The sequence below is a fragment of the Anastrepha obliqua genome, chromosome 3, assembly GCF_027943255.1.
Source record: "Anastrepha obliqua isolate idAnaObli1 chromosome 3, idAnaObli1_1.0, whole genome shotgun sequence".
Classification (NCBI taxonomy): domain Eukaryota; kingdom Metazoa; phylum Arthropoda; class Insecta; order Diptera; family Tephritidae; genus Anastrepha; species Anastrepha obliqua.
Genome location: NC_072894.1, coordinates 26,101,287 through 26,127,997, shown reverse-complemented (window position 1 = coordinate 26,127,997; position 26,711 = coordinate 26,101,287). Strand labels below are relative to the sequence as shown.

General features: G+C 36.3%; 1 protein-coding gene across 3 annotated transcripts in view; it reads left to right on the top strand.

The window, feature by feature from the left end:
* Nucleotides 1-26,711, top strand: part of LOC129242949 (G-box-binding factor-like) — a 114,697-nt gene that overhangs the window by 32,060 nt on the left and 55,926 nt on the right. The gene's annotated exons all lie outside the window — the stretch shown is intronic.

Below are 26,711 nucleotides of genomic sequence, written 5' to 3'. Positions count from 1 at the left end.
CGACATCAAATTTAGAAAGGCAAACCCCATTTCGCTAAAAAAAATGCTTTTCATTACGCTGCTACAAAACTTGGCTCAGATGAGTGGTTAGCAGGTGTGGTACCGAAGCTTGCGGCGTGGAAAGGTTCGCGACTTAACATGAAAAAGGGGGGCGATATACCCCCTTTACATAATGTCACAGTATACCTGTCGAGGGGCGCAGACAAGTCTTGCGCAATATGTAGTAGGGCTGCGGAAAGCTAAGAACGGCGCACACTGGTGATTTTTGTACAGAGATGCGGAAAAAAGTATACATCCCAAAAAATATTTACATTTTTACTACTAACGAAGTTGTATATATTTGTGTATGAAAAGAACATGTTTAAAAACTAAACAATGTTTTTTAAAATTCATAAATTTTAATTTTTTTTTTTTTTATTAATATAAGCCAGCAAATATTTACGCACAGGATACATGTAAGTTCATAATTCTGAATTACCCTCAAAATGTCAAAACAAAATTAAAAGTGTTTCGTTATCATTATGCACACACTAGAAAGCGTTTAGTTATTATCATTGCCAAAAAATAATCAGTGGCGCCTGGTGGCACCTGAAATTGATTAAAACTGAAAGAGACGCTATTAAGCAACACTTTGATACTAGTTTCTGACCGTAGGTAAATGTAGCTCAACTTGCAGATCCAAGAATATGAAGGAATATGATTTTTTTTTTTCGTAAAATTAATTATAAATAGATAATCAAATGCTTCACAGCCTTTTTTCTTCCGACTAAAATATATAAAAATATCGTACCCTAAACGAAAAATAAAAAATTGGAAGTCGGCTCAAGCAAAAGGAAAAAAAACCACCTTGGGCTTTGAAGTTTTTTCTTAGTCAGTTCAATACTATAAAAAAATTATACTTTTGACATATCTATAAAAAAAAAACTGTAAGTCGGAGTTTAGTAATTCTTTTTGATTTTATTGTTGGTTCTATTCTGGAATTTAGAAATACCATTAAACATTGCGTAGGTGGTGTGTTGCAAATTTGACTTTCTTCCGCTAAATCTTCAGTGTGCGGCGTCTTGAAAACCGAAGCGTGGCGCAGTCTGAGCAGCGGCGTCGATGATGCAGGGCACAGGCTCACCCTGAGCATTGATGAGGACTCGTACATAACCATGAAAAGGATGAGCTACCGACTGAATTACCGGTTCAGCTTTGTCACCATGAAACCATGGAGGCAGAAGGCTGCCGGTGATAAGGAAGCCCAGCCGGAACAAATGGTATGGACGGGGGTAGCGACCTGTCAGCCAAAACGGTCCCTGCACTTTCCCCTGAATACAGCGCTATAGGGTGGATAAGGTTGAGACATCTTGGCCAATTGCAGCTAGAGGAAAGGCATAGACGCTCAATCCAACTCAGCTCTACCCTGAGTTTAATAAGGGAACTGGGTTTGTACTGTGATCAGTAGAGGACACAAAAGACCATGAGGTCGAAGTGCAAACCTCATTCATATATCTATCTGGCTCAGATAAAAATGTATCGCATATTTTGAAGACCTGGTTCTTCGTTCTCATGACAGTCTCAGCCCAAGCACCAAGAATAAAACGAGCTTTTTGCACAAAAATGACACCCTGTCTATCAATCACTGTTTTTGTTGTTGTAGCAGTATAAATATTTATCACACATATACGGGGAATCCGGGTCGTTACGACTGTCGTGGGAACGGTCGGTCTATCAATCACTCTCTACCTAATTTAGCTCAGTGCGAGCTCTCTCTGTTTAGTAAATTACATTTGGGCATCAATAGATAAAGGTATAAACACATTGAAGCCATATAAAGTTCGTCGACCGCCATCCTGAACCAGATTTCCAAGCACAAAGCGCGAGAGGATTTACTTCGTATAAATTAAATAAATTTTAACAAAATTGTTTTTAGTTTTCTTAATTTGTCAAAGGTTTCATATTTGTGATTGAACCAGGTTGTGCTGCTGATTGGCTGTTCTGCAAACAAGTTGTGGGCATAATAAATTTAAATCTGAAAAGGCTACGGTACACAAGGCAAAGCATAAAAATAACCTGTTAATTATCGCGTAGGTATGTACATTTTGACATATTTACGTACATTCTGGCAAATAAGTTCCTCGAATGAGAGTGGCATTTTGGATACTTTATTTAGTTTGTTTTGTATGATATCTTTCGTATAATTTTATTTGTCATAAATAGCAGCCGAAAACAAAACAAATAAAGATTAAAAAGCGCCTGCCATATATTTGTATGTTTCTGCGAAAACTTACGTCAAAACAAGGAAAAAAATTTTTTTTTTTGATAAAATAAACTAAAATAAATAAACTATAAAAAGACAAAAATAGTTAATGGACGTATGTATGTGCATACATATGGACGCACACCACATTGCCGTGGATTTGTATTGCGCGCTGTCCGGTAGATCGACCGGTGTTCATTTTAAAGGCCTCCAATGCTCTTCGCATAAATTGAAAAATGCAAAAGAAAAAAATATTTGTAAAAAAAGAAAGGTGAAAGATGGATTGAATATGTCCAGTATATAGTATATGTACATATTTATCAGGTAAAAAACGAGAGTAGAAATTCTGCTAGAGAGCAACTGCCAAGCCGAAAGTGGCATTTCGTAAAAGCCATTGCGACAGTTGATAAATATAAATACCAATCAATTTAGGAATGCTTAACTTGCATATATGTATGTATAATATGTGTTTGTATTTTTTTTTGTATTTTTGTTTTTTTTTTGTATTCTTGTTTTTTTTTTTGCTTGTTATACATCTTTGTAGTTTTTATAGTATTGATTTTTTTTGCCCTCTAAATGAACCGAAAAGCGTTTAGTTGGTTTATGATCAGCGTTATTTGTTAATACTTTTGACCAGAAATGTAGAAATGTGAATATATGCCCCTCAACTTGTGGGCACAAATGTGTATCAAGACTGACAGCCCACTTGACCGATACAATATTTTCAACTTAACAGAAACAATTACAAATTGTAATATCCAAATACAGATTTCCGTCACTGAAAATAATTTGTTTATTTAGTAAAAACAAAAAAATTAAAGAAATAAAAAAAAAATTGATGATTATTTTTGCGCCTAGTAGTGCTCTTAAACCGCTCTCCCTTTCACGGCAGTCAGAATCGCCAGTAATCTTTAAGGGTTTGCTAATAAATATCTTTGCGTAACAGGTTCCAAAAACGTGCATAGTTGAATAAACTGATCAACAATACACGCAATTTTATAAATATTAGTTTGAATAAAAGGAATTATTTATTACCTACCATTATTTTCTCGGTAGATGGCCGTAGTCATCGATATCTCGTAAAGTATCGGTCAAACAATTTAAAGTTTATGCTCTTGTGAAGGTGACGTTTCACGCTAAAAAAATTCTTTTGCAGCCTTTTGTTTATGCCGTTCAGTTGTGAGTTACAGGTGTTAACACTGGGAGAGAGAAAATGTTGTGCATTTTAGAGTTTTTCTTTGAGAAAGCCGAGGATGCAAGGCAGGCCGCAGAAATTGTGAATGGTGTTTATGGTGTCGTAGTATTAAGAGGGGAAGCTGGTCTAGAGCGCAAAAAATGGGCATATTTTATGAATTTATTTTGACTCAACAAAGAAATCAATCGAAAATCTGTGAAATAGGTTTAATAATATAGCTTTCATGGTACAAATACAAAATTTTTCGTCTGAATTAATTTCAAAATGGCCGCTGTCCAGCAGTTCTCCTAAGGCGCCTTTTTTTCTAGTGGGTCCATTGCCGAAGACGTAAACTCCTTAATTTTTGTCCTGGATCAAAAAATAAAATTTTTTTAGTTTCTATATAACAACAGAAAGAGACGTACGTAGGATTTTTTCGATATATTGTTTTTTCGCGAAATGGTGCACGGTTGAACAAAAAGTTACAATTTTCACTATAAAGAACGACATAAAATTGTTGATTAAAAAAAAAACTATGTAATATAAATAAAAAATCCTACGTACGTCTCCGGAGAAAGGTATTTCGAATGTATTGTCAAAATTTCGTAAGAATCGGTAAAGATTTGTTCGAGTTATGTCTTCGGCCAGTTTAAAAAAAGTGATTTCGAGAAAAACGCGTTTCAAGTTGTAAATAGCGTTCGGGGCATACCTGCGAGGCACTGCCGTCGAATGAAAAATTTGGGCATTTAGACATTTTTGCTGGCATCCCTCATTTGGTATATTATTTCTAAGACCCTAAAACACCTTTTAAGACACAAAAAAAATTTACCATTAAATTAAACCATTTACACAAAAAATATTGGATATCGTTTTCCTCGAATTATTCCTGTTTTGCTTGGCTATATATTAAGTAAGTAAAAAATCCTCCTGTGTGCATGACAAATTGCTCAGATTGTCATTGTTCTGATTCACATTGCCTTCATTGGAATTTCTCATAATACTATCTTGAAGCTGCAATGCTTAGTGAGAAACATGCCAGATGTTTGGCTATTGTTGCTTCTCTGTGCACTCTCCAATGGAATTGTGTGCTGAGAGCAAAATATTGCAGCTGCTTCTACTTGGGCAGCTGTTTAGTATGAAGTGGCTTAGACTTGTTAACGGCTCCTTTCCATTTTTGGGCGTTTTTACTGCATATGCTGGCATTTTCCAAGGGATGTTTAAAGGGCTTGTACTTGCACTTTATTTTATATAAAATCCTTTATCAAGCAACTTAAATTAAAGTGATAAATATGTATCGAATATTTCGAACCGCTGAAGGTTTATGTAAACATTGCTCTCTTACCAATTTCCATCAAGACATTTGAAAACTCCGCAACAAGAAGAGTAAGAAATACTGCGAGCTCACATATGTCTTGAATAAAATTCCAATGGATAACAAATTTCTACAAACCATCTTCTGAGTATACTGAATCTTACGTTTGAGATCTCTTACCTAGCAGAGGCAGACCAAAAATATGAATTTATTTATGTATATTATATTCAGCCAGTAAAGCAGTTTTAGCAGATAAACTTGAAGCGGTAAGCTGTTTTTTCTCTAATATTCCTGCAATCTTTCTGCAACTGTTTAAGTGGTTAGGGGTAGTCAGAGAACCGAAAAAATTATGATTTTCAATAATTTTTTTTTTTGCTAGTCAATTGCTTTATTTTATAAAAATGAAAACGTAGCATTAATACATCATTTTCCGACTTGACTTTAGCAAAATTTCAAAAAAAAAAATTATTAATTGTAAGAGTTATCGCTTTTTGAGTGGATTCCGTTTCTCCAAAAGCCCCTTGCGGTGATCATCGCAAGTCCTTGGAGATTCATCTAAAATCAATCGGACAAGAGAAATTACAATAGTTTTATTAATAGATAATCTTGTGACTGATCGAAGCTTTTTTTCAAAATTAGATTTTCATATTTTTGAGAAAAAAACCGACAATTAAGTGTTAAAAAAAATTCTTCGATGAGGCACGAGTTTTTTATGTTTTTCAAAACCACCATACATTTTATTGAAATCTACCAAACGGTTTTTGAGCTACAGTGATCACCAGTTCAAAAAACATAGTTTTGAGAAAAACGCATTTAAAGTTTTACTATTGATTTATGCAAAGTTATACGAATTATTAAATTACTTACACTGTGCCATCATATTCCTGGGCCATATAATAGTTCTTCAGCTGCTTCCAAAATATCGATTTGCTGTTGCCTACGTAGCATTCTACCTTCTCGAGTGTTATCCTTAGCGCGCTTATCTGCCACTTTCGTACATGCAGCATCCAGCTAACTTGCTCTCGAACGCTCCGCAGCGCCCGAGCGCCCTTTGTTAATTGTTGAATAACTCGAAAAGTATTTCTCGGATTCACTTCAAATTTTCAAACAATATTTTTAAGATATTATACTTTGAGAAAATGCAAAAAAAATCCTATTTTTTTTATAAATTATGACCCCTTAAGAATCTAAATAAATGTGCCAGTAAACACTAAAATTAATTACTTTAAAACTTTATAATTGATTTGGAGCGAAGTTTTCTAATAAATTAGTGTTGTCAATACAGTTCGTTTTTTATTGCCAGTAGTCTCTGCTATTGGCTGCCTTGATTTTGTAATATGATTATTTATAATTGTTTTTCACGTAAATAAATAAATATGTCAATATTAATTTGAATTATTTGTATGAAGTATTTATTATGATTATTATTTGTAATAAGAAATATACACCTGTGTTCGCAATGATAGTAGCGCGACATATAGCAAAGTTTGGATTATTTATTTACTTTTTATTTTTTATATAAAAATTTAGTTTATGCTGCACAGAACACTGCGGATTTAGATTCGAAGGTTGTATTGGTTGGACTTAACCATGAAAAGAAGGCCGATTTAAGTTGTTTCCCTTCTATTTTAATTTCGTTTTTGTTGGTTTAGCTTTCAAAACATTCTGAATTTTTAATTTAATACTTTTTATATTTGTGTTCTTCACATAACAGAGAAACCACTATAAATAGGGATACATCTATACTAAATATGTGATACTGCTGTTTCTGAAGCAGCTCCTACGGTTGTCGGTTCTACGTTAGCGGTACGACCCGAATTTATATCCGGTCAAAGATTGTCACTACAGCTGCAATCTCCAAATATGTATGTATGTACACCTTATTCTGTTATTGTTGTTGTTGTTGTAGCAGCATAAACATTCCCCATACTTACATACGGGGAATGCTGCTGGAGTGACAGTCCTTGGCCGGATAAAAATCCGGGTCGTTTCGGTAACGTAGAACCGACTGTCGTGGAAACGTACACCTTATTCTCTTTTTACACGATAGATACGTTCCCAAAGAATTCGGGTAAAAAGAGAATTAGGTGAAAACAATATTAAACATTTTTTTTTAGAGTTCACTTAAGGGGGAAGTCTACTGTGACAAGGGAAAAAACAGGCTTATTTTCCGGATTTTATTTCTAACAAAATATTGCTCGTACATAAAATCTATTTAAACTCTTATCTTTATTATATATTTAAGTTTTTGAAAAAAAAATTTTAAGTCAAAATATTCAAAATGGCCGCTGTGGCACTTCTGCAAGCGCAGGTCCGCTTTTCTTAGGTGCCTAAACGGTGTACATGAAATCTTACGTTTCGGTGATCTAAAACAAAAAAACAAAATATTGTTATCATATATCATATATCATATACATAGTATTGACTCTCGTCTGACGTAGGATTATGTCGATAAAAAATTTTGGCGTTGAAAAAAAAATTCTTGAAATTTTTTTCTTTTTTTTTGCCTAAAATTGATGTTACTATTGTTTATAACAATTTAACAAATAACGATATCAAAAAAATCCTATGTCAGACGAGAGACACTATTACAGAGAATATATAATTAAATTTTTAAGCTGATTCATTTATCAGAACTCGAGATATTGTGTACACCGTATAGAAAAGCGGACCTGCGCTTGCAGAAGTGCCACAGCGGCCATTGAAAATTGTGTTAAGGCACCTTTCTGGTCCAGAGACGTGAAAATTGAAGGCGTTGAAAATTGAAGAAAAACAATCGGTATCAATTGAAAATCGTTTTTATTCAAAAGTTCAATTCTTTATTTACAAACAAAAAAAAAATATATATTTTTTAATGACAATAATAAAAAAAAATTGTTTGACGTAACACATGCCACTGGCGTAACTGATTGGGCTACGTCTGAAAGACAAAATCTGGACTATTATACATCAGAAGATATGCCGCTATGATGGGTAGCAGATTTACAAAAAAAACATTTTCTAGATATTTTATCTGTTTATTGGAAACAAAAAAAAAAGGATTTTTTTCACGTTCTCGCTCAGAAAAAAAATAGAAAAATTGATTACAAAATTATAATTCTGCTACCCACGAGAGTCACAAGTCTACTCAATAACATATTAAAAATTCAAATCAATCGGTTCAGTACTTTGGGAGAAATTACCAACGCCAACTCGAAAAAAATAGTTTGGAGAAAAACACGGTTAACGCGCTTATACTTGGGCGTCGTACTCCAAACCGGTCTCGTCTAAACTACAACGAATTTCAATATAAAAATGTGCAAGTATATTTTTGAAAGTATAAACTATCATAACATGAAAAAAAACAATTTTTTCGAAATTCTAGACCAGAAAGGTGCTTTAAAAGAAAAACAATTCCTGTAAAGAAAGATTTCTTGTTTTTTTTTTAAGTCGTGTTAAATCAAATGCGTGTACAAAAAATATTCTTGTAAAAAGAGATTTGAAAAAAACATACAATGAGCGGTTTAATCGTTAATTAGGTAACTTTTGTTAAATTTTTCACCTACTTGTTTAGTCATTCAAAACCCTACAAAAACAAAAAAAAGCTTCCTCCGTTTTCTGCTAGACAGTTAATTATGTGTAGATATATTTTACATACTTGGCTATGTAAAATGCGAATGCCTCTTGAGAAGTTTCGCAAGAGGCCAAGTTATTTCTGCACATCAAAGAAAACGTGACAACAATGTTGAGCGTTTTTCTTCAACTTTTCTCAACGAAAAAAAAAGCACAAGAGTGTCTCATGCTGAAAACATTTTTAAATTACAAGTTTCACTCAAATTTCATGTTTCATTCCTATTTGTATGCGTTCCCATACATGGACTTATGTGCATGCTCATACAGTGGCTCAATAAAGAATTCGGACATACATAGCATGCAGCTTAAAATTCAAAATTTTTATAAAAAATGCAAGTTAAATATTTTAATTTTTATATTTTTCTATTGGGTATCCAAATAGGATTATAAAAATAGTAATAATAATTTACAAATCTATTACCTCCTTGATATAAAAAATTTATCATGCAGCATTCTCAAAATTTGGGTCAAAAAAGAAGTTGAACATCTGGCATTATTGCGGTTAGTTGGCACTTTAAAACGGGGAATCGCACAATTAATATTCCAAATTATAAACCTGGGTAGACAATGAAGTCAGAATTGAAGTCAGAAATTTAATTATTAGTCATCATGAAAAGGGTAAAACCGTTCAGAAAATCGCAGAAATAGCGAATAGACCCTGTTCCATAAGACGTGATAAAGAAACAAAAACCATCGAAAATAAGAAGAAATCGGAACGTCCAAAACCGTTTTCGGATACAGATGAATGGTGGATAGTGCAAGGAATTAAGAAAAATCCAAATTTGAGCGCTCCTAAGTTCGCAACAGAAGTCGCCCAGCATGCTAATATTACCTGCAACCCCGAAAGTATACGTATAGTGTTGCGAAAAGATAATTATAATGGAAGAGTTGTACGAAAAAAACGTTTCATCAGCGAGATTAACCGGCACAAGAGAATAAAATAAACCAGCGGGAGTTTCCCTGATCTCATACGCTGACGACTGCACGATAATGGCGTCGGGCAATGACATTGATGGCCTGTGTTCCAAAGTGAACAACTACCTCACCGACCTTTCTCGCTTTTTCACTGCGAGGAATCTCCAACTTTCCCTTGCTTGGATGTTACCGCAGGTTTCACCCCTGCAGACACTTGCTTGAGCCTGAGCCGCCTCCCAGGCAGGTCAGGAGACACCTTTTAGACTACGCTGACGAAATCCAGGACAAAACTGACCGCAACCTACTGGACCGAACAGTATTTAGACAGTCAATAACCGACATCCGCCGGGAGACCGTCACCACCTTCAGGAACTCCCGTCCTGTGAATGCCGTAATCGGAGTCCAACCACCACCTATTGCAGACGAAGAGCTCCAGCTTCCCCGTGAGACTCGTGTAACACTGGCACAACTACGTTCTGGATACTGTAGCAGGTTAAACTCCTACATATCCAGAATTGACCCCGACATTCCAAACACATGTCCGGCATGTGAAGGTACGGTACCCCGCGGGACACTAACCACCTCTTCACATGCCCTCTAAAACCGACTCATCTAACACCCCTTTCCCTCTGGACCCAACCTGTCGAAACAGCATTTTTCCTGGGCCTACCCTTAGATGAGCTAGACGAAGAGGACCGGTGATATGCCCTACACTGACAGGGTTACCATTACTGTTAGAACAACAACAACAATAAAATTTGCAAAGCGTCATGGGGATAAGGATTACGAGTGCTGAAAGCATGTTTTATTTGCCGATGAAAGTAAATTTAACATATTTAGGTCACATGGACCGTCATATGTGTGGGGAAGACCTAATGAAGAGTTGCTGCAAAAAAAAATCTCACGTCCGACAGTTAAACATGGTGGTGGATCGGTAATGGTATGGCGTTGTATGCCCGCTGTTGGTACTGGAAATTTGTGATTCATTAACGGCAATATAGACCACAAACAATATCTAACAATTATGAAAGAAAATTTGGTCCAAAGTGCTGAGGGGTTGGGAATTAAGGACAATTTCCAGTACTATCAAGACAACGATCCCAAGCATGAGGCACTATGGCTTATGTACAACTGCCCTAAACTGCTTGAAAAACCTCCACAATCTCCATCTCATTTGGAGAACCAACTGAAAAAGCATGTTATGAGGAATAAGAAAGATCTACAAGATGATATTAAAGAAGAGTGGGGGAAAATAGATTCTTCGTATCCATGCCGAGAAGACTAAATGCTGTGAGAAAAACTAAAGGCTTGCCGACTAAATATTAATTATATGTTTTTTTGTTAATATTATTTGCCTAACTCTAATTTATATAAATGTCCGAGCTCTGTTTTGTCATGTATTCTGCTAAGTTTTTACGTTTGTTTTTCTATGTAGGAATGAATTGAAGTTTGTTTGTGTATGCTGTAGTTTTGAAAAGTACGCTTGAAGTACGAAAATAAATGTGACACATCAACGCATTAGATTTGCATTTTAATATAAATGTTTAGTTTTAAAACCATATCACTTGGGAGTCTGAGTTCTTTATTGAGCCGCTGTATATGAATATGTATGTATAAGTAGTTCATTATATTGGTGGTTGTTGTAGTAGTTTACGAAGCGCTGTCAAGCGCAGTGAAGTCATCGATCGCCGTCGTCAATCTCATCTCATGGTAGGCCACGGAAAAATGCTGTTTCGTCGTCGCGGGTCCAGAGGGAGAAGTGTGTTAGATGGCAGCCGGTTCTACATGAATTGCATCCCTCGTCTTGATATGTTGGTAGCTGTTGTTGGTTTTGTTCCTGCTGTTGTAGCAGTTTACGTTCGTAATTTTTAACGTTTCTTTCTTTGTATCGCACAGCTTGAGACTCTTTAATTATTTTTAATATGTTTTCAGTAAGTATTCTTCGCAATCTAATTCATTGTGTGCACTTTCATATTTCCAACCGGCCTATTTACCATTACTTTCACGCACTCATAAATAATTATTTGAAAAAGATTTTTCTACGCATTCCTACCTGTTTATACAGGGTTGCCCATTTCGAGATCTCGCACGTATCAACGCTGATTCTGGCAACCAACGCGTCATATAAGTCATTAAATGCATATCATTTGACAATATGGATGGTTTTTTTAGCGCACAGCTTTTTACTATATCTAAGAAGAAAAACCAGCAAAACCTAAATTTTTTTTCTATTTGATAATCTCACAATGGACACAAATCGGGACAGAATAAGATAAATATGAGAAAAAAGAATTTCAATCGCATTCTTTCATTTCAAAACAAAATCGTCCGCTGTTTAAAAATTTTTGATTCTGGCTTCATCAGCGACCTTAAAACTCTACCATACCAAGTTTCATAAACATTGGACTATCTGATTCTGAATAACATAAGATTTTCATATATCCCGTAACTTGGAACCCCTGTTAAGTTTTTTTTTTATTTATCTTTCGGTACATTTTTTATGTTTTTATTTTACTGCGATTGGCTCCTCGTGTTATTTTAGCAGCAATACTAAACCCTATCAGTGTAGTGTTAATCACTGGTCGTCTTCGTCTAACTCAGCTAAAGGTAGGCCCAGGAAACTTGCTGTTTAGATGTATGCTCTTTAACAGACTGTTATTCGGCTCCGAGAGAATTTGATTGGTTCACGTCGTATGGGATGTGTTTACGGAAAAACTGGAATTGTATTGTTGATATACGAAAAAAAAAAATTAACCAATGACATTTCGTTGCCGTCTGAACAACGACTGATGGGACGAGTGTGTGAATACGTGTGAAAAGATCGTGCAAAATCGGCTGCCGAATCTTTCAAGTGACGTGACAGCCGAAGTTTCTCTCACAATTTTCTTGTTCACCATAGTTAAAGAGCAATCCTATAAATCTATCATCCTTTTGATGACGGCGCTCAAACAAAACGACCGAATGTGACGATACTGTAATCAAAACTTGAAGGACATTTAAACGGACGCGTTTGCGTGCCATGATGTACTCCACTCTTAATGTTGTGGTTTAAATAAAAAAAAAATAAAACTTTCATCAATATTCAAATTTAGTTGGTTTAATTTTTAACTACTTTCGGGATTTAAAATTGGATAACCCTGTATTTCCATGTGCATATGTCTCGTACTTGGTGCAAATAAATAAGATACTTGCCACATACGCACAAATTTATGAATGTATGAATAGTACATATGTATGTATGTGTTCCACTTCACTCTATGTAGCTGTTGTCATTGCGTTAGGCGCCTTCGGCATTATTGAATTGGTTGAAAACAGCTGTCAGCCATTTGGTTATAATGCATTGTAAAAGAGGCACTTAAAATCCGAAAATTCATTTATGTACAGTCACTGGCCACTGAATTATGAGCGACGAGACCAACTAAAAAACGTTTACTTAAACTTTAATTGCAGATAAAAATCAATTCAAAACTTAAGTTTGATGTGCTGGTTCAAATGGTAATAATATGGTAATAATTTATGAGGTATCCCATTTTTTTTAGTACTTGTTCGCTTTTATTTTTTGTGAGCGGGTCTATTTTTTGGGTCAGTTTTTCATTGCTAGTTCAACGGCGGTGAATATTTAGACCGAGTTTGTTAATCCCACAACATTGGGAGCTTAAATTTAGTTTAGGGAAAAGGAAAGCATAGTTAAACTTGCACTGAAAAACTGGCTTTCGGTGCCTTGCTAAAATTGCATTCTTCTTATCATTCCTTTTCAATTGTAGCTAATAGTCTTTCTTTCTTCCAAATTCTCTTAGCTACTTCAGTATAATCTCGTTTTTAGATAAACTTGGTATTCATTACATTTAAGGCCGGGGGCACGTTCCTTTAACAAAAATTTGGTAAGAAACTTCTATATGCAAAAAGAAAGGAATTTAATGTAATGGGCTCTAAATTGATCTTAATTTGTTCAAAGCTTTTTTGTGTGAAGTCACCTAACCAAGTTTTTGATTGAGGAACGGACCAAAACCTACAATATTAGACATAGATTTACAAAAATTGGGTAGTTTTAACTATTTTATTTTTATCGTAAGGACGACACTGTTCCCACAAAAAAGGCGTAACTTTTCTCATAAAAAAGTCGCTATTGCCTACTAGCTGATATCTGGACATCTGGGAACGTAAGAGCGGAAAATGAAGAAAACTTTGCATGCTTGCAGTCATTTAAAGTTAATCTGAAAAACGTACGAATTCGTACTTCAAAATCCTTCACAATATTTCACGCTTCACTTTTCTAAGACCATCCGAATTATTTTTCGATCTTCTCTCTGGATGTTTTTAAAACTTCTCTCGAATTTCCGTAGGCCTCCTGTATCGCGTAATAGAAATTTTCGATAATTCGCTCAAGCAGAACTTTTTTCTCGCCAGTAGCATTTAGGTATCTAGGTTACATCAAATTCAAAATATTGGTTAATCCATTATTTTCTTGGTAGATGGCTGTAGTGATCGGTATCTCGTAAAGTATCGATAAAACAGTTTAAAGTTTTTGCTCGCTGTAAAGGTGACATTTCACACAATAAAATTCTTTTGCTGTTTTTTTTTTGTTTTGTTTTTTGTTTGTTTTTTTTTTTTTGTTTTTTGTTTGTTTTTTTTGTTTTTTTTTGTTTTTTTTTTTGTTTTTTTTTTGTTTTTTTTTTGTTTTTTTTTTGTTTTTTTTTTTGTTTTTTTTTTGTTTTTTGGTTACATTCAGTTGTGAGTTACTGGGTGTTAACCATGGAAGTCAACAAAGAGAAATTTCGGTACATTTTAGAGTTTTTCTTTAAAAAAGCCGAAAATGTAAGCCGAACCGCTGAAATTGTGAATGGTGTTCATGGTGCCGATACTGTAGCAGCTAATTAAAGAAAATGTCGAAAATTCCGATAATGTCGATAAACTCACAGAAATAATCGAAGTTGGCCGACATGTTAGTAGTCGTAGTATCGAGCTAAAGATCGACCGTAAAATAGTTTTAAACCATTTGCGCAAAAATTTTAAGCAAAAAAACAAAAAAATTGATTTCTTTTTCTCCAAACTGTTATAAAAAAAAACTTACTTTTTTATACTACATATCAATAGTAAAAATTGTGCTACTTGCTTTTTTGCTAATTGGCTTCAAAGAAAGTTTTGAAAATTTATTCAAAATTCTCATTCTTTTTACGTTTTTTCTTGGCTCATTCACGATGTATTTGTAAAGTGCGACGCTTACTTTTGTTAACTTCTGGGCCATCCTGTATACAATTTTTGTTTGTTTATTGCTCCTTCTTATACATCTATCAGTATATAACCATTTTCAGCCGATTTGAATGATATGTAAACACGAAAAATGCAAAAAAAAGCCTGATCATAATTCAATGGAAAGCGACTGCATATACTACATGAATGTATTGTAATAATATTTTCTAGCAAGGGTGGTTGATATTTTGTTGTCTTATTTACAACCACTGACGCTATTTACGGACGAACACGAAAAATCATGGCTTACAAAATTGAGTTCAAATACTCATACTTCATAGTTTTATGTTTGATAAGTATACCCACGAAGATCAAACGTTCGTTGTATTTTACCCAGCATTGAGGTATTGTGCACATTTCGATATTTCAAGAACAGTATCCTTCGGTTAATTGGAACTTTGCAATTACACATTTTTCAGTTTATCGGTTTCTAATTATTGGCTTATAAATGTTGATAACCAATCTTTTTCACAAACATCACAAAATGCTTTTAACGCCCTATTATTCATCGATAATTGTTTTATGAATGAAAATTAAGGGATGTTTCTCTTCTATAAGAAATGTTTGAAGTGTAAATTTATTTCAGGAAAATTATATGTATTTTGCATGCTGAGGAAATTGCTGATTAAAATAAGCGAGGGTATCATTTAAGCGGCGTATACTGTGCATTGTTTCTTCGAAATATTTTGTTAAATATATTCTATCAATTGTATATTCACCTTAAGCATTTATCTGTTCCTCTACTTGAAGTTCCGAAGTGAGGCCAAACTGTTTCTATTTCCGCCAAACTGCTTTTCTTTCCACTTGGGCTCTACTTTGGTTGGTTGTTGGTTCCACTTTGAATTGGGTTCGTTAACGAATACAGACAAACTTGTGGAAGGGAGGCAACTCTATAAATGAGAGAGATCGTAATTTTTCATTACATCAACTCTCTAACCTTCATTTGAGCGTATTTATTGTATTATTTTCAAACTTCCTGGGGCTAATGCACATTTGGTTAATTTATGTAACAAAACCAACAACAAAAACTTAAGTGTTTTATGTTTCAGATCATTTTCGATCTCACTCAAATGAAAGATTTTTTTTGCCATTGGGTCTCTTAAAGTATGTTCCTTAAGTAAAATATGCATGTATGTATGTATGCATATACGAGGGCTGCTCTTCTTACTTTGTGCCCAAAAACGACAACACAGTAAAATAATGATGAAAACGGCTTTTTTGTTTTCCAAAATATTTCCCTTGGAAGTCAGTATACTTCTGCATTCGTTTCATCCAATTTTCAGCTCATTCAGGCGTTGAAAAACTTGGACCTCGCATTTTATTTTTGATGTGCGGGAACAAAAAGAAATTATTAGGGCCTAATCAAGGCGGATGACCCATTAGTTCGATCTTTTGAGTGCTAAAAAACTAGGATTAACGGTTATGTGAGCCTAGCAATTTCAATGTACCGGTTTTTCCCGACCAAGCAAAGCAAAGAGACGATTCGACATTTAGTACAGTAAACGACGAAGCCCTCACCAGGATAGTAAGTAACCGCAGCAGCTTGCCTGACCTAACAATTGCTAATGTTGGTCTGATAAATATCATAACCCGGCGACCTATGCTATCTCTGACATCAGATCATTTACTCATTAAACTTTCGATTGAAAAACCTGCAGATTTTGCTTCCGCGAATCACTTTAGCTTTAACAAAGCTAATTGGGCCGGCTTCGTGGGATTCACCGAAGACACTTCCACCGCTCTTCCCATCCCCAATGATGTGTGCTTGGGCGAACGCGCATTCCGCAGGGTTGTCGCTGCTGCAGCTCGCTTCATCCCGATCCCGGGGATCTCCGAATAAGTGATCTCAATTTGGAGATTCCGCAACTTGTAATTCAACATAAGCGAATTAAATAGGCGGGGCACCTGAAGACCTGCAACTTTACCTCTGGTGTGTGACTAAGCACTGGTCCACCGTAAGGAGCTGTCGAATCCGACGACAATTTGGCAATCACCTTTGGTGGCTGTACTTCGTCGAACCCGAAGAATTGCGCGAGCTTTTTTTGCCGCCAGACAGCTGCAAAAACTGGGAAACAACTGTGCACCGTTTGTTTACTCCAGCGATGAGGTGCTGGCACAGCCATCAACAAAGCGAATGCTTCAAAAGTCATTGGCGCCGACGGAACTAATATGTTTGTGTTGAAAAACATGGGTCCATTGGGAGCAGGTTACCTCTCACAAAGGTCCTCAATCTGTCGTTGCCCACTCTCATAATTCCTGACTAGTGGAAAGCAGGCAGGGTGGTTCCACTATTGAAGTAAAAGTCAACGCTCGCATAAAGTTTAAAAATTGCATCCATATGGTTTTTGGTAGAGAGTGGCAAAAAAATAGGCTAAATGCAAAGAAGAAAAATTTTCAAAACGGGTTAAACTATTGATGTGCTATCGTTTGTCGCGGGCTGTATCTCTGTATCATCCCTATTCGCTCGACCCTATTTTTGATCATCAATCAGATCGATGATTGTTCGGCAGATATCCCTATCGAAATTCTATATGCAAAAGAAATTTTTATTTATTATTCGTTTCACCATTTCACTGTTTCCAGATTCAACCTTTGCTTTAACCTACTTTTCTTACCCATTCAAGTATGTTTGTTTGCATACATATATACATATGCATTTCCGCACATATCATTATTTGTACTCACAACTGAGAGCATAGCTGATGCCGCGCTTGATTATTGGGTTAATTAGTTAGGTGCACTGGGATTTTAATAATTTGCTGATATTAAATTTTTTATAGCCAATTATAAACACGTGAAGCAAGCAGAGAAACCAAGTATTGTAGAATATGTGCGAGCAATTTTATTTCAGTTTCTTAATTTTCTGTTCCAATACGAGTATAAAGCCACTGAATATAATACGAAATTTTTTTAAGTTTCGGGCACAATGTAAGCTTATGGGAAGCCGTGAAGCCAGTGAAGAAGTATTGCCATATAACAATTTTTGTACATTTCTATTCGCCTTTAGCAGTTTTCGAAGCAAAGAAGGAAGCCAACATCCGACCTGCAATTTTATAAATTAGGTTTGGATGATTTTGTTTACCTGTGGCAGTGCAATTTTGAATAGCACTTTTTGCTTGCTTATTTTTATTTTCTTTTTACGTTTTTGTTTATGTTTATCTGTATTAAACTACATATTCGCGTAGACAGAATTAATAATAACGATTTTCAGATTGTGAAGGTTATAGCAGAAGGTATTGAATGCATTTCTAAATATGCTGTATGTTTTTGTTGTATTACAAGTATCATACATATGGACGTATACTATATGAGGTATTTATGAGAGTATATATATATGTATGTATGCATGTGTATATGTATGTATGCTTATGAGTAGAAGCCTTTGTTTTCGAGCTAAAAAATTTAAATAAAATTTATAAAGTAAACATTAACGAAATTTCATGGCTGATAACTTTCGAAAACCGTTGAATAGTACTTGCATACGCTCATATGTATGTGTGTAAGTACGTGCATACTTTGTACCCAAGAGCAAAGCAATTTTTGCATATACAGCTTACAGTTGCGGGCACACAAGTCTCAACGCGAATGAATTAAAAAAATGTTGCTACATTATTTTCTTATAATTGACAATTTGGACATTATTAAAAGCATATTTCAACATAAACTTTGTTTTATGGCTCTGTTTTGGCTAGAAATATTCCAATTCCTTATACTTGTCCGTTTTCAAATAAAAATTTTGGTAACTTAAAGGAATATAAGGAAGGTGTAGTAAATTAGGGGCAACATTAAATATCTTAAAAAGTTTTACGTGTAATAATATTTTGTCAAGCTGCCATTCATTTAATGGCATCTTTTATGGGCACCTGCGTGGATTGAACTAAATTTCGCAGCGTTTCTTCTGCCGATGGATTATTTTAGTGTTTACGACTGTTGCTTGAGTAATCGACTCCGTCTGAAATGAGGGAAGACTGCTGATATCCATGTAAACCCGTATGTATAATACACATATGTGTATGTAGGTATGTATATATATATATACAGTGTTGGAAAAAATAATAGAAACGACAATCACTCCATATTTCATATAAAATTTTTAGTTTGTAAGTATGTACCTATTTATGCAGATACACACTGTGTAATACTGTTTGATAACGGTACTTTATTTTGTCTTGTTTTTATGTGCATAATCGCAAATATTTATACTCTGTATTCTTTTTGGTGCAGAACCGCGTGTTTTAGTTGGAAAAAAAATAGAAACGTTTCGGAAAAATTTGAATAGCTACAGTTAGAATTAATAATATACTGTTATTTTTAAACTGTTTGATATTTTGTTAGAAAAGTATGTAAAAAATTATATTTATTATTGTCTTGTTCATAAAATATTTCTTAACTGATGAATATTGCATTCAGAATGAGACGTGGTAAACACTGTACTGTTAATGAAAGAGAAATTATAAAAAAACTAAAAAGTGATGGCCTTTCTATGTCACGGACTGCCGATTTAATGAAATGCTCAAAAAAAAGGTGTTTTCTGCGATTAATTTTAAAATTACAGAGGAAAAACGAGGACGAAAGCGCGCAACATTAAAGAAGTTTGACCAACTGCTTATACGAGAATCGAAAAAAAAACATTTTTATCCTCAGAAGAATTGAAAAATGTTTTACAGGCGCCAGTAAGCAGTCGAACAATCCGAAATAGATTAATATCTGGGGGATTAAAGGCCTATAGTGCAAGAAAAGTACCATACCTTAGCAGAAAAAACATAACCTGCAGATTATCGTTTGCAAAGAAACATCTACTGCGTGCAAATTGGAAAAACGTATTATGGTCAGATGAAACAAAGATTAATTTGTTTGGGTCTGATGGCAAGGTACATGTAAGACGACCTAAAAACTCTGCATACGATCCAAAGCACACGTTGAAGACCGTGAATCATGAAGGTGGTAATATGCTACTTTGGGGATGTTTTTCGTCGGCAGGAGTTGGTCCTTTATTCTGGATTAAAGATAAGATGTGCGCTGGCGACTATGTAAATATTTTAAATAATGTTATGCTTCCATATGCCAAAGAAGAAATACCATTGATTTGGGAGTTTCAACAAGATAACGACCCAAAACACTCCTCTAAACTGGCGAAGAAATGGTTCCAGGATAACAATGTAAAGTTAGCAGAATGACCTTCACAATCCCCGGACTTGAATCCAATAGAGCACCTTTGGGGCATTCTGAAGAAGAGAATAGCCGCCTATAAGGCAAAAAATAAAGCAGATTTGTGGGAAAAAGTCCAGGCAGAATGGTTTAGTATAAACCCATCAGTTTGTGCCAAGTTAGTGGACTCAATGAGGCGGCGTTGCACCGCAGTCATTAAAGCCCAGGGTGCAACAACCAAATATTAATTTGTTTACAATTTTAAAAGTTTTGTTTAATTATCTTAAAGAAAAATACTTATGTTTATTAGATTTAAGGACCTCGTTTCTATTATTTTTTCCAAGGACAATTCTCATGATTTCTTTTTTACAAAAATATAGCAAGAGTTGAGTACCTCTATTTTTATATATAAAACTGTTTCTTTATAAAAAGATATGAACGTCAACAGCAAAAATTATTTTGCAATACACCCAAAAGAAAGAAAAATTCACATCGTTTCTATTATTTTTTCCAACACTTTATATATGTATGTATGTATGTATGTAGTTAGGGCGAGGTAACGCCAATCGAGTTGTGTAGACTTGTTAACCTCTGTTTTTTGATTGTTGTTCAGCTATTACATACAGGTATTCGTACACTATTGGCGATTCCCATCTACTCACTTAGTTTTTCTTCGTTTAAAGTTGGGACGAAGTGTGGATAAAATTAATATTACTTCCTTCCGAATATTTGCCATTAACTAAGCAAAAATGTTAAGATTCAAGTAAAGCCTCTTCAGAAAATGTGTATTCATTTTACTACAGCTGGCACCTGCCTCTGCCTGGCGCTGGATATGTGACAAAAAAGTGGTCTGTGGGTAGTTTTCCCAATATCTTCTAGGTGGACTGAATTACAGTTATGAGCAACAGCCAGGTGCACTCAAAGCATTGCCATCCTTTAAGGTTAAGGCTTCATTAGTTCTTGAGGGCATCGAGAAACTGAATCTACCAGATATGCCCGATTGCATCCGGCTCACAAGGGTCCAGGGCATAGAGGTATAGGTAAGGATTCTTACTAGGAACGAAGTAGCTGTTGTATTGATTAAAAAGATTGTATGGCCTCTTCCTTGTCATGGGACAACACACTATCAAGTCAAGGAGGAGCTTAAAAGCGAGGAGAGAAAGTTAATAGACGTAAGCTGGCACCAAACTATTGGATTACCCCAGACGAAGTCTTTACTGGAGGCTATAATCAAAACAGGTACAAGAAACACGGTAACACTCCTTGAGGACAAACTGAGATGGCTCTCGTGCATTTTCATTGCAGATTGCGCATCCAACTTCACAGGCTTGGATACACTATGGTCCATTGACTCATGTCGTATTTGCGATTAATTCCTAGAACCTCTAACACAACTTCCTCTCGATTATTGAGAGAGTTGAGTTTGGATGAGGTACTGTGATGAGTAGAGGGCACAAAAGGCCGGGGATCGAAGAGCATACCTCATTTTCATTCATTCATAATGCTTTAGCTTTAATTCACATAAATTAAAAAAAAAAAACAATTCTGATAACAAATTGATGTCGCGTTAACTCACAACTTTTTTCAACTTGAATTAATTTTATGAGCATAGAACGAACTAAGTTTTTTCAAGTCTTTATTGGTATTGCAGCTCGGAATTTTCCAGTCTTTTAAAAGAATAACCCAAACATTTTCAATGGGGTTCTAGTCTGGACGGCGTGCGGGCTTTAATAATAAGTTTTTGTATCTTATGTTTTGCTAGAAGAGTGAATTCTGGCGCTATCCTGCGGATAAGTGAATGCAAATTCCACTTCTTCGGATGGAGCAGCTCAGTTTTGGTGGAACCTACTCTATTTCTATGGAACAATTGGAGCAAAACCTAGCCCACTTCATGAAGTAGGTGAAATGGTTGAAGTGCCAGTGTCTGGCACTCCTGAAGTAGCACTTTCACGCCATTTTGATACCATTATGAGACCTGCAACAGGCAGATATCTACAGCCAGCCAAAGCTGTTGATGTAATGGAGAAGACTGATGGGATTTAGGTTAGCGCACCGCTCTAAGCTATCGAAGAAAGAAACACTCACTGACCTTTATCGTCTAGCTGCTAAATTGGTACATTTACAGAGAAAGCGCTCAACGGTCTTCTGCTCTGAAAGATCTCCACAGCTTCTGCGACACCATTACTACCTCACCTTATGACGCACGCTTAGGTTCATTAGGCTCATTTAAATTGAATCGCTTTTCGTCGCTGAACAGGAACTTTGATCACTCTTCTTATATTAGTTACTACCGTTTTTTTAGTGAGGGAAATGCCGCCACCACTGTATATAAATATATGTACATTCTCAATTTGGACGCTTTTTGTCAATACTCGTAGTATAATACTGAAATTTTGTTGCTGCATGTAGGTATACTCATCTCAAAGAGAGCCACTGGGCCATGAAGTTGGTGAAGGGAGTAACCGATTTGGCTGGCTGATAGGTGTTGCATGACACAACAAAATGAAGAACATGTTTGGTTGCATATCACATATTCATCAAGCATCAAATGCATTCCACTTCAAGCAACGTCAGCAAAGAGCGTTCAATAAAAGTGTTGGTGAAGCGGCTGTATAAGCGACTACGAGCTCACATGAGAAATGAGGCAACCATAGCGGAGCGTGGAATTGACAGTAAACACTTGAGAAATGTGTACTGAATCTTCGCTTTTTTGGATAGATATCTTGTCAGTAGAATTACTGATATTTTTTTTTTGCTCACTGTCGAGTTTATTAAGCAACATCTTTTTAAATTTTTCATAATTATCAGCATTTCGAAACAAACTCAACCAATATCTAATAATGTACTTCCTAATCAAATTATCGTTTTAACTCCTCTGCGTTTTCGTTTCTTTCGTTACTGTTGTTTGCGGAATACAAAATAGAGAAACTTTTTGGACAGCATTTTTACTTTTGTTTTGCTTTTATATGAATAAAATATAGGCGGAATCCTCCGCATGTAAATATTTCCAGTTCTGTAGCTCCAAATGTCTGGCTCATGTTTGAAATTGCTAGAAGTGCATTGAATCGGCGTAGGAATCGGACGGACCATTGTTTTAATCAAAGATTTTTAATGAACGCTGGTCTAAAATATGATTATGTTATGCAAATCCTAACAGTCTGGTTGTAGCTGAAGTCCGACCAGAGTGAAGGAGTTGAAGGTAATATCCAAAATTGAAACAATAATCGCCTTTTTGCTTTATATCCCACTGGTAGAAACGAGTCTAAAGAAGAAAAATAACACCAGACTATCATTTTTGTGTTAAAAAAATTTTCAGACGTTTTTTGTAAAATTCAGTAAATTGAGGCCAACAACAACAATGTAAGGAAAGGTCAACACAAAATTTTGTTGGAAAAGTCAAGCGCAAAAAAGGATGTGATATTTGTATAGCTCTTTTGTTTTATGAATAAAAAAATATGTGTGTATGTATGTATTATACCTACGAGGGTCGTTTTAAAAGATCTTACAAGTCGTATTGGCACGCATCGTGGCTATGTTTAGTTAGTACCATCTCTTGGAAGAGCGCACACCAAGTTTCAGCCAGATCGGTCTATTTCTGTGTGTTTGGCATTCGTTTGCATCGAGGAAGTCGAGTGATTTTCCTGTATTGTTGTTGTTGTAGCAGTAACTTTGCCCTGTTAGTGTAGTGTAATCACCGATCGTCTTCGTCTAGCTCATCTAAAGGTAGACCCAGGAAACTTGCTGTTTCAACAAGTTGGGTATAGAAGGAGAGGGGTGTAAGGGTTTTAAAGGCCATGTAAAAAAGTGATTAGTGTCGTGCGGGGTGCCTTCACATGCCGGACATATGTTTAGTATGTTGGGGCAGTTCTAAATAAGTAGGAGTTTAATCTGCTACAGTATCCAGAACGTAGTTACGCCAGTGTTACTCTTGTCTCACGGGGAAACTGGAGCTCTTCATCTGCAATGGGTGGTGGTTGGGATAGATTTTCCTCGAATTAGGTGATTGCAGAAACGCAATACTATTTTTCAGATTCGGTCCAACCCTACAAAGTGAAGTCCAAAATAAACAAGACTGAGCTAAAATAGAAACGACTGAAGGTTTGTTCTGATAACTTCTGAGTTTGTTTTTTCAAAATAGTCCCCTCTGCCCTCGATACACTGTTTTGCGCGACCTAAAAGTTTTCCGAGGGAGTGTTGCAGGTCATTCAGGATGTCGGTACAAGCCTTTTGGATGTCATCTACGGACGCAAACCGTTTTCCTTTCATGGCCAAATGCAATTTTCCGAATAGGTATGAGTCACAGGAAGTCAATTAATGAATTTCAACGATGATTTCGGTTCATTTTTGATAAATTTGCCAAAAATTTCGATGGAGTTTCCGGTGATTACTGATTTTGGACGCCCCGTATGTTCATTGTGATTTATGTCCTCACAACCATCTGTGAAACGTGTAAACCACTCATGAACTCTGGCACGAGATAGACAATCATCGCCATACATTGTTTTCACCACCCTTTGAAATGTTTCGGTAAATGTCTTACCGATTTTAAAACAAAATTTGGTATTAGCTTTTTGATTGAAACTCATTTTGTACCGATGTTACAAACATACTGACACCTTAGACGCAATAATTTCCTTTCCACTGAACCGAATGCCACCAAGCTTTCACTCTAAGTCAGCTAGGGATGTACGTTCCAACACACTAACTCACTAAAAAGATGGCGCCATCAAAAGCATTTTTATTTGAACTTGTTTATTTTGGACTTAAAGGAAGGGATGAACAAACTAGAACAGCGTTGGATGAAGTGCATAAGCATAAAAAGGAGACTATGTTGAAAAACAAGAAAACGGTTTACCCCAAACAATTAAGTAGTTTTTATTTTCCAACATAATTTTCAAACGACCCTCGTAATAAAAAAGCAAAGTAAAGAGGGGAAAAATATTACAAAAAGCTTATATGCATTTATATTCATTCAGCCTCCCGTTCCCCTACTCTCTACCCGATCTTGTCCTAGCTGGCCGTACATACTTAGATCTCAAAAACAGTGAAACAGCACAAAAACAAGTCGAATTGTGGAATATATGTCAGCAGCTGATGCTGATACTTTCTCATTGTTTACTCCGTCTTGTTGACAATTGCATTGTTACTATTGTTATTGTTCTACTCGTCTGTTTTCGAATGAGGCAGCAACTGCCATTTGCAGATACAACATTAGTTGTATTCTTTTGTACAGTTGCACGAGTTGCAAAAGACTATTCCAACTCGGTTAACTCAGCTATAGCAATACTGATATAAAGTGTCATTGCTTCACGAAATTAGACAAACAGAGCGCAAAACAGAATGAAATTTAAATGGAAATTTTCCAAGTTCTTGCATGAGCAAACGCTATAGTGCCATAATTGAACTAATTGACCAAGTCGTTCCCACGACAGTTGGTTCTACGAAATTGACACTTGGTGCTGTGCTAATGGGTTATCGGCAAACTCCACCCAAACTGGTATTGTACTCTTTATCGGAAGGAGGAAGCTTGATGAACTCGTTCTGCCTAGGCTAAAAAGAGTCACAATTCAGCTATCAAATATCTTGGAGTAATCCCCGATAGTAAACTTTTTTGGAAGTCACATGTTGAAACCAAGATATCTAAAGCACGGGCAAGGGTGTTTTTGTGAAAACGTGGGGTCTTTCTCCTAGAAAAATCCTATGGATTACACGGCTTTGATAAGACCTATTATCACCTATGCCTCAGTGGTCTGGATGAGTAGATTCCCTCTCGTGGGAGTCAGGAGTACCTTATCAAGACTACAACGTACTGTGGCCATCTCTTGCACCGGAGCTTTTCCGATTACTTCAGGCCCGGCATTAGTTGCTCTGGTTGGTCTACCACCACTTGATGCTTTCATCCAAGGAGAGGTCTTGAAGGCCATCTGCAGGCTGAAACACAATGCGAACTGCCGTTAAGAATCGTACTTGAAAAGCGATGCAGTGTGGTGCTGTCAGAGGCTCAATTGAGGTCAAACTCTGAAACTGAGCCCGGCAAACACTATTTTCGCATTTTCACTAATGGCTTCAGGACCGAGCATGGCTCCGGCTCTGGGGTCTACGAGGGACCCAGCGGGGCAAAACTGCACTTTGCTCTTAGAATGCATGTATCTGTGTTTCAGGAGGAGATGTATGCTGTTTGAGAAGCGATGAACTTTGTTGTGGAAAATAGATAGAGAGACAGATCTATATGTGTCTGCAGCGACAGCCAGGCTGAGTTCATGACCCTAGACAGCCTGCCAACCATATCGGAGGTAGTCAAGTCCTGTAAATCCAGGCAGAACTATGTCGGTAGACATAAGAGCCTGATGCTAACATGGGTCTCGGGACACGTGGGTAACGAGTCCTCCGACTCCTTAGCTGGGATGGGCTTTGAGGGCAACTTCTTTGGTCCGGATCCCGTTCTGCCACTCCCTTCTGCAGCCATCAAAGCCACGGTTAGCAAATGGGTTACTCTAACCCACAAGCGAGTTTGACAGGCTGAGAGAGGTTGCAGGTGGACTAAACTGATGTTGCCTATTATGTCCGACCGACTGTCGCAAATCCTCCTGTCACTAAGCAGAAGGGACTGTAGACAGCTGGTTGGACTGATGACGGTAGGCATCTCAGACAGTGATGCCCAGCTTGTGAAGAAGAGGATGAGACGGCGGACCACTTTCTGTGCGTCTGACCCTCCTTCGCTCGAATCAGGCCTGAGGTCTTTGGCACTGATGTGTTACCACATTGGTACCTGCGTCTAGGTTCCTTTGCAAATAGCATATTGGGGTTATACGCTATGGATAAGCCTCCATTGCTTTGTGACCAATGGGGCAGCGGAAAGTTGCAATATCGTTTCTCGATATCGTCTTGCCGTCTGTTTGGTTTCGTCTTGAGGCTTTACCTCACGCGTTCGTGCTTGTCGTCTGTTCGTGCATACATTCACCCCACAGGAGATGTGTTTCAAAAAGACTTCTTTGCTTCCACCTTGCGTTTCAATTCAAAGCTTTGGAGTTTTATTACTTAATTGCTTTTATTTATTC